Genomic DNA, 21,090 nt, shown 5'->3' with positions numbered 1-21,090 from the left:
TATCCGCGTATTCTGAATGTTTACACAGCACCGGAGCTGACACGATCTGGATTGAATACGTGGACGCTGGCGGATTCCCGTTTCCCGGCGTTTCCAGGCGGTTTAATGTAAACGGACAGTGCATCCGCGAAGAAAACGAGACAGATACAGTCTAATGTAAACGTAGCCTTTGGCAAGTGTCTATCTCCTTAATATTAAAAAAGAACAATGTCCCACTTCCTTGCAGCTCATATAGGCCCATCTCATTGATCAGTGTGGATGCTAAACTATTAACTAAGGTGTTGGCTATGCATTTAGACTCAGGCTACATCCACACGACAACAGCAACGAGATGTTATTTAAAAATATATCGCGTCCAAATGGGCAACGATCAGTAAAATATCAGGTCCATATGGCAACGCAACGCTTGCTGAAAATGATGCAATACACATGCCACACCTCTAGGGGCGCTGTAAGACGGTCCCTTCGGAGACACCAGAACAATAGAAGAAGTAAGGACGCATGCGCATAAACTATTATGCGCGAGACTTCATATTAGCCACAAAGTCAGGAAAATCTGTTCGTAAAATTACATTATAATGACCAAATACAATGAAAAGTATTTTTCCAGTCTCACCTGTGAAAGGTAATCCCATGTGATCTCGTTTGGACGGCAAACCTGTTGGTACAGTTAAACGCAGCTAATCTTTATTCTCCGCTTTGACCTATCCAATATGACGGCGAGGATGACGTATGATTCTACGCGGAAGGCGGCGTCTTTAATGGTCTGGAATAATTTGAATGCTACACGTTGATGGATTAATTTGTTGTTTCTCACCTGTGAAAGGTAATCCCATGTGATCTCGTTTGGATGGTAAACCTGTTGATACAGTTAAACGCAGCACATGAATCTTTTATTCTCCGCTTTGACCTATCCAATATGGCGGCGAGGATGACGTATGATTCTACGCGGAAGGCGGCATCTTTAATGGTCCGGAATAAATTGAATGCTACACGTTGATGGATTAATTTGCTCTTCTACACCCTTTTTGAGGAATGTATTGTAGGACTAAAACCAACATCTGAAGAGGTGAGATTGCTCCTTTTTTTCCCTATTTTTGCTGGTGGGATTGACTCTGCCCTAAGGGCAGAGTCTCTCTCTCTCTCTCTCTCTCTCTCTCTCTCTCTCTCTCTCTCACTTTACACCATTACACAATAAATATTCACAGTGAAAATATTTTGTAAGCGCATTTCATGAACCAAGTTATAGGATTTGTTGACAACTCGCATCGAGTTCGTTACACTTCTACCTGGCGTGAAGCACTCACAGTCATGTGGTTGTGACATCATCGTAAACAAATCCTTTCTACTCATCCAGACGACTTCACAACTGCAACGTTGCCAGATCTTTCCACTCTGGAACCCGTTCTCAAAAAGATTGCGTTTTGGGCACCCAAAATGCCGGTGCTGTGTGGACGCCAGGCCTAAACGATAAGCAATTGTATCGGAGTCACCTGAATCCGTTGCCATGTGGACAGGGCCTCAGTCCTACCATCATTAATATCTAATGACCAAACTGGATTTATCAGAAATAGATACTCCTTTTTCAATGTTAGACGTTTATTTAATATTATATATGTGCCCCCTTCACCTGCTTGTTCGGAGGCTGTTGTCTCCCTGGATGCAGAGAAGGCCTTCAACCAAGTGGAGTGGGAGTACCTTTTCTATACTCTAAGAAAGTTTGGGTTCTGTAAAAAATTCACTTCCTGGGTGAGGCTTCTATACTCCCTTCCTTCTGCCTCCATCAGGACTAATAATATAAATTCAGAATACTTTAGTCTTTGGCATGGTGCCAGACAGGGCTGCCCCCTATCTCCTTTACTTTTTGCAATCACCATTGAGCCTCTTGCTATAGCTTTACGTTCCCATCCGCAAATCTCTGGAATCTTCAGGGGTGAGGCTGAACAAAAGGTAGCACTGTACGCAGATGATCGGCTCCTTTTTCTCTCCAATCTCAGTCTATCACTGCCACATGTACTTTCCACACTGAAGGCCTTTGGGGTAATTTCAGGTTACAAGGTCAACTATGACAAAAGTGAGCTATTTCCTTTGAATGCTGCTGGGCACAACTTTTCATCACAACAAGTGCCATTTAAAGTTGTTGCTAATAAATTCACATACCTAGGTATTCAAATTACAGATACCTTTGAAAACCTCTTTAGAGCAAACTTTGAACCTTTGCTTATTAGAACTAAACAAGATCTAAAGCACTGGTCCCTACTTCCCCCATCTGTAGCTGGACGTGTTAACTCTATTAAAATGAATATTTTACCAAAATTCTCTTACCTCTTTCAATGTCTACCAGTTTACTTAACAAAAGCTTTCTTTTGTAAACTAGATAGTTTGATATCAGAGTTCCTATGGCAGGGACGGCCTCCAAGACTTTGCAAAGCTTACTTAGAAAGGCCAAAGTGTCTTGGTGGTCTGGCTCCACCCAACTTCCAATACTATTACTGGGCTACTAATCTACATGTGATGCGCTACTGGCTGCAAACCACCAATCCAGTATACACTGCTGCCTGGCTTAGTATTGAAGCTGCCTCCTGTAAATCATCCTCTCTTCCAGCACTCTTGTATTCTCCAGGAAACTCTCCTATTATGCGATACATAAAGAACATAGTGGTTAGGACTACTCTCAAAATTTGGAGGCAAGTTAAACTTAATTTTGGCATTCTTCCTTCCTTGCTTCATGCCCCTATAGAACAAAACCATTTATTTCCCCCATCATTGATGGGCAAGGCTTTCTCTACATGGGTGCAAGCAGGTATCACTTCTTTCAGTGATTTGTACATAGAAGGAACCTTTGCCTCATTTCAGCAGCTGACTGAAAAATTTTCCTTGAAAAAAAGTAATTTTTTTCCAATATTTACAGATCCGTAGCTTTGTTCAAGCTGAAATGCCTAATTTCCCCTTAAAACCACAAAATACACAATAAGACATATTTTTAGAACCAGTTTTTAGGGAGAAGGGTTTCATTTCGTATATGTATGGTAGAATCATTTCTGAATACAATCATTCCTTGTCTTCCATTAAGACACTCTGGGAACAGGATCTTGGGGAGGTGTTTGATGAGGATGTTTGGGAAAGAATCTTGTATCATGTCCATTCCTCCTCTTTTTGTGCCAGACATGGACGAATACTGTAGCAGTTCGTAGGGGTGGAGCACAGAAAAGACAGCAGGCCAGAACTAAGTTCCCCAAGAAAACTCTTTTTATTATAGCTTTTCAGCTTAAACTATATACACACACACACACACACACACACACACACACACACACACACACACACACACACACACACAAGCCTCCTGGCTGGAGAGAGACCCCTTCCTCTGCTCTCTCTCTCTCCTTATATAGGGCATGGTCACTGGGGAAGACACACACAAACACAGATTAACCAACATCAGGTGCAGTGATTCTGACACTTACCTTCCCTGACTCTGCCCTTCGGTCACAGACCAATGCTTGACCACGCCCCCGCGGCCACAAATACAATTTAAAATTCTCCATTGCACTCACTGGAGTAAGGAGAGGATCTCTAGGATTTACCCTCACATAAACCCCCTCTGTGATCGATGCCAGCAGGCTCCAGCCTCCTTAATTCATATGTTTTTAACTTGTCCAACCCTCCATAACTTTTGGACTGAAATTTTCAATACCCTATCTACTATATTGAATGTGCCCTCTGACCCTATCCCAGTCACTATCCTGTTTGGGGTGTTACCTTCTACCCTAGCGGTGCCTAAATTTAAGGCTGACTTTATAGCATTTGCCACTCTACTGGCTAGGAGATTGATCCTACTCAGATGGAAATCCTCCACCCCTCCCACAGTTTATCACTGGCCGAGGGACCTTTTGTCCTACTCTAAGCTAGAGAAGATGAGGGCTACATTGCATGGCTCCACCACTAAATTCTACAAAATATGGAATCCTTTTCTTGAACATTTGAAATCAATTCAGTTCCCCTCTGCCAATCTGTAATCTGTATTGTACTCTTTTAGATGTATGTAGTCTTTGTGCTATAAGTAAGTGGGAATAACATTTAATATATACCTTCTGCTGGATCGTGTCATTCAGAAAGATCCCCATTTTTTTCTTTTCTCTTAATTTCTTTTTCCTCTCCCCCCTTTTTTTCTCTTCATTTGTGAGTCTTGTAATCTGTACTGCATCTGTAAGTGTGTTTGTGTGTGTAAGTGTATTTATGTTCAGAATCCAGAATCTAAATACTGAGTCTTAATGGGTTATTATTTTTGGTTCTTATAATTTTAATTCTGATTTCATGCTGTCATTTGTAAAACATTCTATTCATTGATATCATCATTGTATAATTTTGACTTGAAAAGAAAACCAATAAAAAATAATTTGGAAAAAAAAAACATCCCAGAGTTGAAGCTGTTCTGTACAGAGGAATGGGCTAAAATTCCTCCAAGCCAGTGTGCAGGACTGATCAACAGTTACTGGAAACATTTAGTTGCAGTTATTGCTGCACAAGGGGGTCACATCAGATACTGAAAGCAAAGGTTCATATACTTTTGCCACTCACAGATATGTAATATTGGATCATTTTCCTCAATAAATAAATGACCAAGTCTAATATTTTTGTCTCATTTGTTTAACTGGGTTCTCTTGATCTACTTTTAGGACTTGTGTGAAAATCTGATAATGTTTTAGGTCATATTTATGCAGAAATATAGAAAATTCTAAAGGGTTCACAAACTTTCAAGCACCACTGTCATGTAGGTAACTGACAATGGACAAGTATTTTATCCAACCCCACTTCAAAGAAGTCCTTTTAAGGTATCCAAAATAGGATTTAGGGGTAAACAACTAATCTTAAAGGCTTTCATTAGGTTTGTATTCAAGAAGCTAGAGATAAACCATAGCACTGCCCATGCTCTTTTAAAAACTGGAGTTCCCTCTGCTTTCACTTGTCAAGATACCATCCAGAAGTTAACTCCCTTAATTCATCACAAGCAACTCTTTCATTCACCTGCCTATTATGTCAAAAACCTGGATTTCCTTATGAGAAAGATTTTTTTGAACATCTAGGTCACCATCTGAAGAATAATGAGACCGTAAAGTGTGTCTTTGCAGGGTGCGATCACCAAACAAAGGTACAGGCCGGAGGTACAGAAGTCTGAAATGTAAGACTGTCAGACTAAAGAACTCTTTTTTTTTTTTTTTTTTTCTCACCGCCATCAGACTCCTGAACAGCTGACAGGAGTCTATAACACCTCCCTGTAAACTGTCCTTGACTGTTTACATCTGTTTACATTTGTTTGAACATTAAGGCCCGGTCCCACTGCACTTATGGATGCAAAGAGGATGTAAAACGTAAAAAAATCTTTGCCATCCGTTGGAAAACGCTATGCATCCATTGTGTACTCATTGCATACGTGCTTCATACGCTCTATCCATCGAGCATCCGTCCACTGTGATTTCATCCGCGCAAAAAGTTTTGAGCTGCACAAAACTTTTAGAACGGATGAACTTTCCGCCGTGTACGATGTAAATCCGCGACATATACGAGCAACAAACGTTCTATGTCCGTTATCATCCATTAAACGTCTGCTGTATCCTCTCTGCATCCTCTGGGCATCCTCGCAACTCACATCCGCTGCAGCTGAAAACGGAAAGAGGGAGGAAAGATAAGGTACATGAAACGTCTATTCATCGTTAGTAGCACAGAAATAGAAAGGATGTAAGCGTATGCATCTCGTATATAAAGTATTCAAAACGGACAAAGCGTTTATATCTGGGATGCATCTCGTATATTTAGGATGTCTGGAGTATGTCTAGAGTATGTAGAAGGACACCTAGTGCAGTGAACGGTCTGCATCCGATATACATCCGCGCAACATCCCCTTTGTTTCCGTTAGGCGTACGTGATGCATCCCCTTCACCCGCTATGCAGCCGCTCTTTCTGCTATGCGTCCACTTCTCAGTTATCACCAGTAACCCCTTCGGAGCTGTCATCCACTTCCATCCGCTAGGCTTCCTATGAACATGCGTTTAACATCCCCGCTATATACTACCCACGTCCGTTCTTTTCCGTTCTGTTTTCGCCAATTTTGTCCATTTCTGGAGCGGATGAAAACGGATAGAGCCACCCCGGAAATTTTGCTCGTCCGCTGTGTCCTTTTTGCATACGTTTTGTGTCCATCGGCCAGTGGGACTGGGCCTTTACTGCCCTTTTTGCTGCTGTTCCTTGATTGTTTACATCTGGTTATATTGTTTGTACATATTTGTACATTACTGCCATTTTGCTGCAGTTTCCTTGACTGGTTACATTGTTTGTACATTCACACATTATTGCCCTTCTGCTGCTACATCTGATCATTGCCTTATTTTTGTATTACATTACCTATTTTGCACTACATTTACCTTTATTTCGTACTATACTGGGTGTTTTTGTTGCCTTTGCTTTTATTTTTGCACTATATTGCCTTTACTTTGTATTACTTCTTCTGCCTATTTATTTCTTTGTAATTGGCATTCATGGTGGACAGCAAACTATGAATTTCATTGTGCAAGTGGACATGTCCTTACTGTGCATATGACAATAAACACTTTGAACTTGAACTTTGAACTTATGGACTTTTGCAACACAAACACAGGAAACATACTCCACATACATTACAGGATTTCAAACCAGGCATCATCTCTCAAAGATCATTTACAGAACCAGAGGAAACACTTGATTTTGAAGCCTCTGAAGGGGATAATGATCACAATGGTGTGTAAATTTTAAAGTTATTTTACAACCCCGATTCCAAAAAAGTTGGGACAAAGTACAAATTGTAAATAAAAACGGAATGTAATGATGTGGAAGTTTCAAAATTCCATATTTTATTCAGAATAGAACATAGATACATATCAAATCTTTAAACTGAGAAAATGTATCATTTAAAGAGAAAAATTAGGTGATTTTAAATTTCATGACAACAACACATCTCAAAAAAGTTGGGACAAGGCCATGTTTACCACTGTGAGACATCCCCTTTTCTCTTTACAACAGTCTGTAAGCGTCTGGGGACTGAGGAGACAAGTTGCTCAAGTTTAGGGATAGGAATGTTAACCCATCCTTGTCTAATTTAGGATTCTAGTTGCTCAACTGTCTTAGGTCTTTTTTGTCGTATCTTCCATTTTATGATGCGCCAAATATTTTCTACGGGTGAAAGATCTGGACTGCAGGCTGGCCAGTTCAGTACCCGGACCCTTCTTCTATGCAGCTATGATGCTGTAATTGATGCAGTATGTGGTTTGGCATTGTCATGTTGGAAAATGCAAGGTCTTCCCTGAAAGAGACGCCGTCTGGATGGGAGCATATGTTGCTCTAGAACCTGGATATACCTTTCAGCATTGATGGTGTCTTTCCAGATGTGTAAGCTGGCCATGCCACACGCACTAATGCAACCCCATACCATCAGAGATGCAGGCTTCTGAACTGAGCAATGATAAAAACTTGGGTTGTCCTTCTCCTCTTTAGTCCGAATGACACGGCGTCCCTGATTTCCATAAAGAACTTCAAATTTTGATTCGTCTGACAACAGAACAGTTTTCCACTTTTCCACAGTCCATTTTAAATGAGCCTTGGCCCAGAGAAGACGTCTGCGCTTCTGGATCATGTTTAGATAAGGCTTCTTCTTTGAACTATAGAGTTTTAGCTGGCAACGGCGGATGGCACGGTGAATTGTGTTCACGGATAATGTTCTCTGGAAATATTCCTGAATCCATTTTGTGATTTCCAATACAGAAGCATGCCTGTATGTGATGCAGTGCCGTCTAAGGGCCCGAAGATCACGGCCACCCAGTATGGTTTTCCGGCCTTGACCCTTACGCACAGAGATTCTTCCAGATTCTCTGAATCTTTTGATGATATTATGCACTGTAGATGATGATGATATGTTCAAACTCTTTGCAATTTTACACTGTCAAACTCCTTTCTGATATTGCTCCACTATTTGTCGGTGCAGAATTAGGGGGATTGGTGATCCTCTTCCCATCTTTACTTCTGAGAGCCGCTGCCACTCCAAGATGCTCATTTTATACCCAGTCATGTTAATGACCTATTGTCAATTGACCTAATGAGTTGCAATTTGGTCCCCCAGCTGTTCCTTTTTTGTACCTTTAACTTTTCCAGCCTCTTATTGCCCCTATCCCAACTTTTTTGAGATGTGTTGCTGTCATGAAATTTCAAATGAGCCAATATTTGGCATGAAATTTCAAAATGTCTCACTTTCGACATTTGATATGTTGTCTATGTTCTATTATGAATACAATATCAGTTTTTGAGATTTGTAAATTATTGCATTCAGTTTTTATTTACAATTTGTACTTTGTCCCAACTTTTTTGGAATCGGGGTTGTATGTTTGATGCACAATAAAATGCACTACTGTAAAGTTGCACTTTAAAAGCTAAGGCCAGAAGTTATGATCTGTGAATTGTAAAAGTCAAGATGTTTCTTTGTATGAAGAAGAAGAAGAAGAAGAAGCCTTTACTTGTCACACGTATACTCAAGCACAGTGAAATTTCTCCTCTGCATTTAACTCACACACACATGCCAGACATCCCAACCTGCAACCCCCCCCCACCCCCGGCTGATGGAAAAAAAAAGTCATCCCCCCCAAAAAAAAATTAAAATAAATAAATAAATATGCACATAACAGGGGGGTGATGTAACTTCAACAAATTTTAATTAACTGCTAGCATGTTACAGAGCAAGCCATATAAAACAACACATGATATTTCCTTTCATTTTTGATTTTACATGAATAGAACACAACTTTTTCAGTAACTATTTACATAGGTTGGACATAGCTGGAACGTAGGCCTACTTCCATGTCTTTTCCATGTTAGGATCCAATTTCCTCTCATATCTTCACATGAATAGAACATTGTTTTTTAGCCTAAATGTAGGCCTATTCCTTTTCATGTGACTTTTGCAGGGTTTCATTGTATTTTGATGCTGCTTGCTTTGCAGACTTGAACAATTTCCCTGAAACTTCAAGCTCATAGTACTCTGTGTTAATGAATTTGTTGATTTTACAGGACATCAGGTTCACAAGAGTTTGGTGAGACATCTGACACCTGAATTCAGTTTTGATGTGACACACCAAACTGAATGCTCTCTCCACATCACAATTGGAATTAGGCAGAACCAACAACATCTTCATTAACTGGCAGAGCTCCTTGAATAGAATAGAATAGAAAGCCTTTGTCATTATACAAGTACAATGAGATTTAAAGCTTCACCATAAAGTGCACACATAAATACTAAAATAAACATAGGAAAATATGTACAATAAAACTAATATAAAACTACTACTAAAAAAAACCTACTGACAGCTATACATAAACTATACATAAACTTGTGCAAGTCCCTGAAGGAACACAGGTGCATAGCAGTAACGGTTGAGAATAAAGTGACTAGCTGCATCAAGTGATAGAGGTAGCATTGGCATGTACAGACGCCTATTTTCAGTATATAGGCAACTAAAAAACAGATGATCTGACTTGGTATGTGTGGCAGCAGGGGCGTGGTCAAGCGCCGGTCTGTGACAGGAGGGCGGAGTCAGGGAAGGTAAGTGGCAGGATCACTACACCTGAGAGCAATTAACCTGTGTTTTTGTGTCTTCCCAGTGACCGTGCCCTATAATAGGAGGGAGAGGGAGAGCGAGAGCGGAGGGAGCTCCCCCAACCAGAAGACTGGTGTGTGTGTGTTAGACTGGGAGAGTGCATGTTTAACGCTGAAAAGTGTAAAAATAAAACAGTCTGTCAAACCTTATCTCTGTCCTGCCATCCTCTGTGCTCCACCCACCAACACAGAATCGTTACAGTGGTGCTGAAACCTGGAATCTGGAGCACAGCAGCCGAACAGCCCCATGGAGTCCTCCCCGTTCGCTGAACTGGTCCACGCCCTTGCCACGGCCCAGCAAAGCGAGCACCAGGCGCTACTCACCCTCTGAAAGGAGCAAGAACAGCGGTTCAAGGCCATGGTGCTGGCTCAACAAGAAGATCGAGAGGCGTTCCGGCACCTCCTCGCGTCGGCGGGGTCCACCAGCGCTCCTACCGCGGGCCCGTCTCCCCTCACCGTCACCAAGATGGGCCCGCAGGACGACCCCGAGGCGTTCATCACGCTCTTCGAGCAAGTCGCCGAAGCCTCGGGGTGGCCGATGGAGCAGCGCACGGTGCACCTCCTCCCCCTGATAATGGGAGAGGCACAGCTGGCTGCGCTACAGCTCCCCGCCGACCGCCGGCGAGCCTACGCGGACCTCCACCGGGCTGTCCTCCAGCACGTGGGGCGCACACCAGAACAGCAGCACCAGCGCTTCCGCGCGTTGCGCTTGGAGGAAGTCGGCCAGCCTTTCGCGTTTGGCCAGCAACTCCGGGACACCTGCTGGCGGTGGTTGAGGGCCGACAACCGCGACGCCGAGGAGATCGTCGATCAGGTGGTGCTGGAGCAGTTCGTCGCGCGCTTGCCAGCCGGAACCTCGGAGTGGGTCCAGTGCCACCGCCCGGCATCGCTGGATCAGGCAGTCGAGCTGGCGGAGGACCATTTGGCGGCTGTCCCAGCGGCAGGACAGCAGATGGCATCTTCTCTCCTCTTCTCTCTCTCTCTCTCTCTCTCTCTCCCCCTCCTCCTGTGTCCCGTCCTCGCCCCATTCCCCCACCGTGGAGGCGGGGGCCAGCACCACCCCAGCCTGCCCGCCGCACCCACGGTGCCCTCCCGTTTCTCCCTTCTGTGTCTGTCTCTCCCCCACCTCAGGTGAGTGAGCCCCAGATCACCGGTGCAGAGGGAAAGCCCGGGCCGGTTTGCTGGCGCTGCGGGGAGCCGGGCCACCTTCAACAGCAGTGCACGGCAATGGAAGTGGGTGCGGTGGTTCGGATCCCTGACGTGCCAGAGGCCGCCCTCAATCGGGCCGGAGCGTATCGCATACCAGTGAGTATCCAAGGGGCTACATATCAGGCGTTGGTGGATTCTGGTTGTAATCAGAGCTCAATTCGCCAAAGCCTGGTTCAAAACGAGGCATTGGAGGGAGCACAAGGGGTGAAGGTGTTGTGTGTGCACGGGGATGTTCACAGCTACCCTTTGGTGTCGGTCCACATTATTTTCAGAGGGGAAAAATTTATAGTGAAGGCGGCAGTTAGTTCTCACCTTACCCACTCTTTAATTTTGGGGACTGATTGACCGGGATTTCAGGGTTTAATGACACGCCTAGTAAAGAGTGGGTCCTGCCATTTGACGGAGGAGGTCCCGGTGTCGCTTTGGTGGGAGCAGCTGTCACAGAGCCGTCTACGTCATCTCCGCGTCAGAGTGAGGAGCCGCCGGCTCCTCCTCTCTCTATTGGGGAATCCCTCGCGGATTTCCCATTAGAGCAGTCACGAGACGAGACTCTGAGGCATGTGTTTGACCAAGTGAGAGTAATCGATGGTCAAATGCTCCAGCCGTACGCCACCCCATCCTTCACCTACTTCGCGATTATGAAGGATAGATTATACCGAGTGACGCAGGACACTCAAACTAAAGAGTGAGTCACACAGCTTTTAATTCCGAAGAGCCGCCGGGAATTGGTATTCCAGGTGGCTCACTTTAATCCCATGGCTGGACACTTGGGGCAGGATAAGACACTAGCCCGAATAATGGCCCGATTCTATTGGCCGGGGATTCGCGGCGATGTCCATAGGTGGTGTACGGCATGCCGCGAATGCCAGTTAGTAAATCCAGCGGCCATTCCAAAAGCACCTTTGCGCCCTCTTCCATTAATTGAGACCCCATTTGAGAGAATTGGGATGGATCTCGTCGGGCCATTAGATTGGTCAGCACGAGGGTACCGCTTTATATTAGTTCTGGTGGACTATGCAACGCGATACCCGGAAGCAGTGCCTCTGCGCAATATCTCAGCACGCAGTATTGCAGAGGCGCTCTTCCGCGTCATCTCCCGAGTTGGAATCCTGAAAGAGATTCTGACTGATCAAGGCAATACGTTTGTCACGAACACTGCGCGAACTGTATGGGTTATTGGGGATTAAGCCGATCCGCACCAGCGTGTATCACCCACAAACGGACGGTTTAGTGGAACGGTTCAACCGCACCCTCAAAAATATTATCAAAAAATTCGTAAGTGAGGACGCACGTAATTGGGATAAGTGGCTTGAACCCTTGTTGTTCTCAGTGCGAGAGGTCCCCCAAGCCTCCACGGGGTTCTCCCCATTCTAATTATTATATGGGCGTAAGCCGCGCGGCATCCTGGACGTGCTGCGGGAAAATTGGGAGGAGGGACCTTCACAAAGCAAGAACGAAATTCAGTACGTTATGGACCTGCGCGCAAAACTCCACACACTCACCCACCTAACTCAGGAGAGTTTGCGGCAGGCCCAGGAACGGCAAGCCCACCTGTACAACAAGGGTATGCGCCTTAGAGAGTTCACACCGGGGGATAAGGTACTCGTATTGTTGCCCATGTCGAGCTCCAAATTGATCGCCAAGTGGCAAGGACCCTTTGAGGTCACACGGCGAGTCGGGGACATCGACTATGAGGTGAGGCGAACGGACATGGGTGGGGCGCTACAGATTTAGCACCTCAATCTGCTTAAACTCTGGAATGAGGAGGTCCCTGTGGCGTTGGTGTCGGTGGTTCCGGAGAAGGCGGAGCTGGGGCCGGAGGTTCAAAAAGGGACATTGGCATCACGTACCTCTCCGGTCCCCTGTGGAGACCACCTCTCCCTGACCCAACTCACGGAGGTTGCCCAGTTGCAGACCGAGTGTTCGGATGTGTTCTCTCCCCTGCCCGGTCGCACTAACCTCATAGAGCACCACATAGAGACGCCCCCGGGGGTGGTAGTGCGTAGCCGCCCTTACAGGCTACCCGAACACAAAAAAAAGGTGGTTCGGGAAGAACTTCAGACCATGCTCGAAATGGGCATCGTCGAGGAGTCCCACAGTGACTGGAGCAGCCCGGTGGTCTTGGTACCCAAGGCAGACGGGTCGGTCCAGTTCTGTGTGGACTATAGAAAAGTCAACGCGGTGTCTAAATTCGACGTGTACCCAATGCCTTGTATTGATGAGTTGCTCGATCGACTCAGCACTACTCGCTTTTATTCGACGCTGGATTTGATGAAGGGATATTGGCAGATCCCCTTGACTCCACTATCCCGAGAAAAAATGGCCTTTTCCACACCGTTTGGTTTACCCCAATTCATCACCCTTCCGTTTGGGCTGTTTGGGGCGCCCGCTACGTTTCAGCAGCTGATGGACAGAGTCCTCCGCCCTCACGCCACTTATGCGGCCGCATATTTAGATGACATCATCATCTATAGTAATGACTGGCAGCGGCACCTCGAACATCTGAGGGCCGTCCTTTGGTCGCTGAGGCGAGCGGGGCTCACAGCCAACCCAAAGAAGTGTGCGATTGGGCGGGTACGGTATCTGGGCTTCCACTTGAGCAACGGGCAGGTGCGTCCCCAAATTAATAAGACGGCAGCAATTGCGGCCTGCCCAAGGCCCAAGACCAAAAAGGGGGTGAGACAGTTCCTGGGGCTGGCTGGCTATTATCGTAGGTTTATTCCTAATTATTCGGACGTCACCAGCCCGCTGACTGATCTCACTAAAAAGGGGGCACCAGATCCGGTCCAGTGGATGGAGCAATGCCAGCAGGCTTTTTCTGGGGTAAAGGCTGCACTGTGTGGGGGTCCACTTCTACACTCCCCTGACTTTTCTCTCCCCTTTATGTTGCAGACCAATGCGTCGGACAGAGGGCTGGGGGCGGTTTTGTCCCAGGAGGTGGAGGGGGAGGACCGCCCGGTCCTGTATATCAGCAGGAAGCTGTCGGTGCGTGAGGGGCACTACAGCACCATAGAGAAAGAGTGTTTGGCCATCTAGTGGGCGGTTCTCGCCCTCCGGTACTACCTGCTGGGGCACCTTTTCACCCTCTGTTCGGACCACGTGCCCCTCCAGTGGCTCCACTGCATGAAAGATGCCAACGCGCGGATCACCCGTTGGTATCTGGTGCTCCAACCCTTTAATTTCAAGGTGGTCCACAGGCCGGGGGCGCAGATGGTCGTGGCGGACTTCCTCTCCCGTCAAGGGGGGGGAGTCGGCTGCAGGCCAGACGGCCGCCCGGCCTGAGTTGGGCAGTGGGGGTATGTGGCAGCGGGGGTGTGGTCAAGCGCCGGTCTGTGACAGGAGGGCGGAGTCAGGGAAGGTAAGTGGCAGAATCACTACACCTGAGAGCAATTAACCTGTGTTTGTGTGTCTTCCCAGTGACCACGCCCTATATCAGGAGGGAGAGCGAGAGCGGAAGGAGCTCCCCCAACCAGAAGACTGGTATGTGTGTGTTAGACTGGGAGAGTGCATGTTTAATGCTGAAAAGTGTAAAAATAAAACAGTCTGTCAAACCTTATCTCTGTCCTGACGTCCTCTGTGCTCCACCCACCAACACAGAATCGTTACAGGATGATAGTGCAATAAGACAGTTTACAGATAGCTATGATATTAACAGTGCAAATATGACAGTTTACAGTACTTAAAATGACAAAGGAAGAGGATGTCTAAGAACAGATGAACTGACTTGATATGATAGTGCAATATGACCAGTCTTGTGACATTTACAGTGCAAATATGACAGTTTACAGTCTGACAAGGAGAGATTAGGTTTGAGATCAAGTGGTTAACAGCATTGTGGTGATGGTGACCTTGTCAGTGGTGTTCCAGCATGACAGTTCCTCAGTGCAAACTTGAGTTGAGTATTGTGACAGCTCTTGGAAAGAAACTGTCCCTGAGTCTGTTTGTTTTGGCTGGTATGGTCCTGTAGCGCCTGCCAGAGGGCAACAGGTCGAAGAGGTGGAAGCCAGGGTGTGTATAGTCTTTTATGATGCTCTTTGCCCTGCCTAGGCACCGGGAGTTGTAGATGGTGGATGAGGGAGGTAGAGGGCAGCCGATGATCTTTTGTGCTGTGTTAGTCACCCTCTGCAGTCTTTTTCTGTCCGCTTCTGTGCAGCTTGAGTGCCACACTGACACAGCATAGGTCAGCAGGCTCTCAATGGCTGACCGGTAGAAGGTCACCAGCAGGTTCGTGTCAAGTTGCTCCTTCCTGAGCACTCTCAGGAAGTGTAGTCTCTGCTGCGCCTTTTTAACCAGTGCGGTGGTGTTGGCTGCCCAGGAGAGGTCAGCAGAAATGTGGACCCCAAGGAATTTGAAGGACTCCACTCGCTCCACGCTTTCGCCATTAATGTACAGGGGGGCAGGGGCGGCTTTGTTCCGTCGGAAGTCCAGGATGAGCTCCTTAGTTTTGGAGATATTCAGCGCCAGGTTGTTGAAGGCACACCACGCGCTGAGTCTAAGGACCTCATCTCTGTAGGCCGCCTCGTTCCCCTCTGTGATCATCCCCACCACTGTTGTGTCATCTGCGAATTTCACAATGATGTTCTCAGGGTGGGTGGGTCTGCAGTCATGCGTGTAGAGTGAGTAGAGTAGTGGACTCAGCACACAGCCTTGGGGTGAGCCGGTGCTGAGCGTGCAGGCGGATGAGAGGTGGGGACCCAGCTTCACGTGCTGGGGTCGGTTGACCAGAAAGTCCTTAATCCAGGAGCAGGTGGAGGGTGGGAGCCCCAGGTTGGCCAACTTGGGGATAAGAATGTCTGGTATTATTGTGTTAAAGGCTGAGCTGTAGTCAATGAAGAGCATCCTGACATAGCTCCCCCTTTTCTCGAAGTGGCTCAGTGCAGTGTGGAGGGCGGTGGTTATTGCATCTTCAGTGGATCTGTTTGGCCAGTATGCAAACTGTTGTGGGTCGAGGGTGGGGGGGAGACAGGCTTTGATGTGTCTCATCACCAGTTTTTCAAAGCACTTTGTGATGACTGGAGTGAGTGCTACTGGGCGGAAGTCGTTGAGGTTGGTTGTGGGTGACTTTTTGGGGACTGGGATGATGGTGGCCGATTTTAAGCAGGCTGGGATGTTGGCTTGTTCCAGTGACAGATTGAAAATGTCAGTGAAGACTGGTGCTAGCTGGTCAGCACATGCCTTGAGTACTTTCCCTGGTACTCCATCCGGTCCTGTGGCCTTTTTGGGGTTGACAGCACAGAGCACACGTCTCATGTCCTCCACCTCCACGGTGAGTGGGGTGGTGTCAGAGGTTGGTGTGGGTTGTAGTGGGGGTTGGGGTGGTGTGACTGAGTTCTGAGCTTGGGACTCAAAGCGGGCAAAAAAGCTGTTTAGCTCCTCTGCCAGTGCCGCGTCTGAGTCCCCAGGTGTCACAGCACAGCCCTTGTAGTTTGTGAGGGACTGTATGCTCTGCCACACCTGTCGGGGGTTGTTGAGTTGCCCTTCTATCTTCCCCTTGTAGTCTGCTTTGGCGGCCTTGATGCCTCTCCTCAGGTTGGCGCGAGCTGTGCTGTAGAGTGCTCTGTCACCAGATCTGAAGGCTGCATCGCGGGCCCAGAGAAGTGAGTGGACCTGGCTGGTCATACACGGTTTCTGGTTTGGGTACACCTGGATGGTCTTTTCCACAGTGACCATACCCATGCAGTACTTGATGTAAGACAGTACTGTGTCTGTGAATGTGGCCAGGTCCTCATGGTGGAAAGTCTCCCATTGTGTTTGTTCAAAGCAGTCCTGGAGTCGGGGGAGGGCGTTGTCAGGCCAGGTGATAATGGTCTGTCTTTTGGGCTTTGTTTGTCGACTGAGGGGGTGTATGCTGGAGCCAGGAACAGTGAGAGGTGATCTGACTGACCCAGGTGAGGGAGGGGTATGGCTCTATATGCACTCTTGAGGTTAGAGTACACATGACCTAAAGTTTTATCCTCCCTTGTTGAACATTTCACGTGCTGGTGAAATTTTGGTAAAATAGTTTTGAGATTTGCCTGATTAAAATCTCCTGCGATGATGTGCACACTGTTTGGGTAGGCATGCTGGTGATTGTTTATGGCGTCAAGCAGTAAAGAGAGAGTGGTTCTTACATTAGCATCCGGTGGTATGTAGACGGCAGTGATGATAACGGCGGCTAGCTCTCTGGGCAGAAAGAAGGGTCTGCATCTCACCCAGGGCCGTTGACAGCTTTGGCTGGGCCCGGGACAAAATAATCTGAGTGGGCCCCCCCCACACACACACACACACACATACGCGTGCACGCACATTGCCACACAGCAACCACCCACACCCAACCCCTCTTTTCACAGTCTCCATTCACTCCAACCCTTAAATAACAGGTATTCCAAGCCCATTAAAACAGTCAACCATTTTATTTCAACATTTCAACATATTTACAGTTTGAACATTTCCTTAGTCTGCAACTATTCAGGTGCGAAATGCAATGCGCCGGACTTTTGCTGTGGCAAAGTCATCAATAAGGTCATTGAAGTCCAGCTTCTTTGCAAGTTTGCGCTCTATAGAGAGCATAGCCAGCCCATTGAGCCTCTCCTGTGACATGTTTGAGCGCAGGTAGTTGATAAACCAAAATGATTGTTTACGGGATGGAACTGGGCCTCAATGAGAACGGAGTTATGGCTTTCCCAAAATCTGAACATAGAAGCATCACCACTAGTCACACACGGACTGGCCATTGGGAGTAGCGGGAGTGGTGGGCCGGTGGTTCAGCGTGGGCGGGCGGAGAAAAAAAAAAAAAACAGTTGCGCGCTGGCCTTTAATATGATAAGCAATGTTAACAGTTTCTTTAAGAAACTGTTAACATTGCTTATCATATTAAAGGCCAGCGCACAACTGTAATAAGCAATGTTAACAGTTTCTTAAAGAAACTGTTAACATTGCTTATCATATTAAAGGCCAGCGCGCAACTGTTTTTTTTTGTTTTTTTTTTCTCCGCCGGCCCACCGGGAAAACTCCCGCTACTCCTGATGGCCAGTCCGTTTGTGCCACTAGTGATGTGTACAGTGAGTTTTTCAGTGTATTTTTTTTGTCTTGTTTTTCATAAACGTCCTTTCCGTACTCGATTTAGAATGTTACAAAAAAAATTGACACCCTCCCAACCACGTAACATTAGCCTATCTGACCTGGGGGCTGACACGTTTATTACGGATAAACCAAAAGGATTACAACGTTCCCTGGATATAGAACTGGACCGAGAAGATTTCAAAATCTTAACGTGTAAGCAACAACAATAAAACAGAGGTTGTTTTATTCATTTAGGGCTTATTAGGCTACTTTCATTAATTGCGCTTTTCATACAGGCCTATCATTTTTCACTTGAGCAAGGGAATTGTTTGAAGAGTATCCAGTCTAAGCGAAAGTTTAATGTTTTGCAACAGACTAACCTCAAAACACCCCATTTATAGCCCATTCGTTACATTAAACTCTATCTAGCTGGCAATTTCACATGCCGTCGTATCTACACGGGATGATTTCCAACAAAATAAGGTTTAATTAACAAGAGGCAGCGTTCCACGGGCTTTCAGCTAACCGGAGTCCAGCTCAGCAAGCGTGCCTAAAACATTTGGATATGATTGCGGGCCAATGTGCTATTCTTTGCTTCATTGAGATATATGCAACACAGTGTTATTAAACCGATATGTTTATGAAATAATTCAATGCCCTGTGCATTTCAGTGTTCACTCAGTGTACCCTGCTATCCCCTACTTTATAATTATGAATGGCGCGTTGCGCGTGCTGGGGTTACATTACGGGGCTGGAAAAAGTTATCTGTGTCTTACCTGGCTCAGCTGCCCCACTGCCTTCACCACCTGCTGCATCATCAAATCAAATCAAATCAAGTTTATTTGTATAGAGCTTTTAACAATAAACATTGTAGCAAAGCAACTTTACAGAATTTGAACGACTTAAAACATGAGCTAATTTTATCCCTAATCTATCCCCATCATCTGAATCTTTTCTAAAATATCTATGCAGTGAGCCCCTGAGGCTCTTGGCTTCTTCATCTCTTTTTCTCTTTTCTTTGCTCCTGACTTGTGCATGTTGGCAAACGGGCTCGCGCACGCTTATTGTCGAAGCGTTATGATGGAATAGTGCCGTGTTATTTGGCGCCTTAATCAAAGACCAAACCATTTCTGCATTAGGGGTGGTAGGTGGGTTCTTGAATCTATTTTCGAAGACAATAAAGGCAAAAGAACCAGAAATCATTAATTGAATGCAAATATAGCACATTTTTCTCCCCCAAATCAACACATTTTGAAATGAAACAGAATGATTAATGGCATCTTCATGAGGAACCAGTTCTGGGCCCCCCCTCATGCCTGGGCCCGGGACAAAATACCCGGTTGTCCCCCCCTGTCGACGGCCCTGATCTCACCGACATGAATTCTAAGTCCGGGGAACAATGTCTGTCCAGTACAGTGCTAGACTTACACCAACCTTCATTCACGTAGATGCAAAGCCCACCACCTCTTTTTTTTCCCAGAGTCGCTGGTCCTGTCCGATCTGTGTAGCGTGCGGCCTGCTAGTTGCACCTAAGCATCGGGTATTTGTGGATGTAGCCACGTCTCTGTGATGATTAACCTGCAGCATTCTCTAATGCAACAATTTCCAGCCAGCTGTAATTCCAAATCGTCCATCTTGTTTACCATGGATCTGGCGTTGGAGAGGTAGAGGCTTGGCAGTGGAGGTTTGAGTGGCTGTTTTCTGAGCTTAGTCAACAGGCCGGCTCTGCAGCCTCGCTTTTGCTTCCTCTCCCGACGCCGCCTCCTTCGCCTGCCAGATCCGATAACAATCCACGGAGACCCCGCTGGTCTCGCTATCTCGTCCGGAATGTTGTGCATGCGATGGAAGTCGCTACAAACTGTCATTTTCTGCTGGAAACCAATGTCCAGCAAGTCCATATGGTTGTAGTGGATATTGAAGTCCGGTACAGATGAACAACACGCAAAAATACACACAAAAAACATGCACAGGTAGGGAGAGCTTGTAGCCGCAGCATCCTCATCATGTGCCACCATATTATGAATCTGACCTGCCCTGAGCTTACTGATTTTACCTTGGACAGCTTCCCCCAGAACTCATCAATTGACAAATTCTTGTAATTTGGGACCAGTGCTTCCAAACTGGTAAAGGTATAATCCAGGACTTCCGAGTGGAGTTGTTCTCTGGCATCTGCCTTCATCACATTAGGGAATCTCTCAGCCAAAGTCAAAATCTGCTCTGGTTTCATATCATCTTGGCTCTCTGGATTAACCACTGACAGATTTGTCAAGATTTGGTCTCTCATTGGGAACTTTTCCTTTACTTTTTGGAAGCTCCTGACATAGAATCCTCTGGCATCTTTGAAGAATTGCTTTGTCTTGTAAGGGGGGAGGGCTTCCTCACTTGGCAAGTGCCTCCTTGTCAAGAACCCAACAAAAAGCTCTTCATCTTCACAGTGGATTTCAGGGTTACTCACATCTATCTCCTGCACTTTCTGTTCTCTCAACATCTTTGGCACAATAAATCTGCTTGCTATGTCATGCAGGAGCTCTTCAACACTGTCGTTTAATTTGAAAAGAATGGGTGCCTTGTTTTGAAAAATCTAATTAAATGTGTCAAAACACTGTGTGACATTGTGGAGAAAGCAAGTGTAAATTTTCATAATTGGGTCTGTCAGCCTCTTCTGAATATCACAGGACTTCTGATTCTCACTATGTGATTCCAAATAAGAAGTAAAGGCAGGCCATTGGTTAAGTAGATGGGCCAAACATTTTCCCAAAGAAAGACATTGTGTAGGGCAGCGCTTTTGTACTCTCTGCTGGGCTACATTATAGAAGCCCTAAAACTGTCTAAGTTCCTCTCTTCTTTTTGAACTGTTCTCAAAGTAGTAGTAGATGTCAATTAGCAATTCTTCAGGCGACATTGAGAGCTCTTTAGCAGCAGTTTTGGCACATATGTTAACCAAGTGACTAGGACAGCCAACACTATATATATGTGGGGCCTGTGCTTTCACTCTTGATAAGACAGAGTTGTTTTTGCCAATCATAACATTGCAGTTGTCACTGCTGAATCCTATGCAATTAGACCATTCAAGGCCTTTTTCATGCATGGATGATGTAATGCAGTTGAATATATTTTCAGCTTTGGCATCATTGCACACTGGCATATCCACAAATCCAACTGTC

General features: G+C 46.1%; 1 pseudogene; it reads right to left on the bottom strand.

Annotated features, from left to right (window-relative positions):
- LOC132886335 (C-C chemokine receptor type 5-like) overlaps positions 1 to 21,090 on the bottom strand; it is a 39,289-nt pseudogene that overhangs the window by 8,223 nt on the left and 9,976 nt on the right.

The sequence above is a fragment of the Neoarius graeffei genome, chromosome 5 (genome assembly GCF_027579695.1).
Source record: "Neoarius graeffei isolate fNeoGra1 chromosome 5, fNeoGra1.pri, whole genome shotgun sequence".
Lineage (NCBI taxonomy): Eukaryota > Metazoa > Chordata > Actinopteri > Siluriformes > Ariidae > Neoarius > Neoarius graeffei.
Note: the sequence above shows the minus strand (reverse complement) of the source record. Positions and strands in the feature narration are given on the sequence as shown.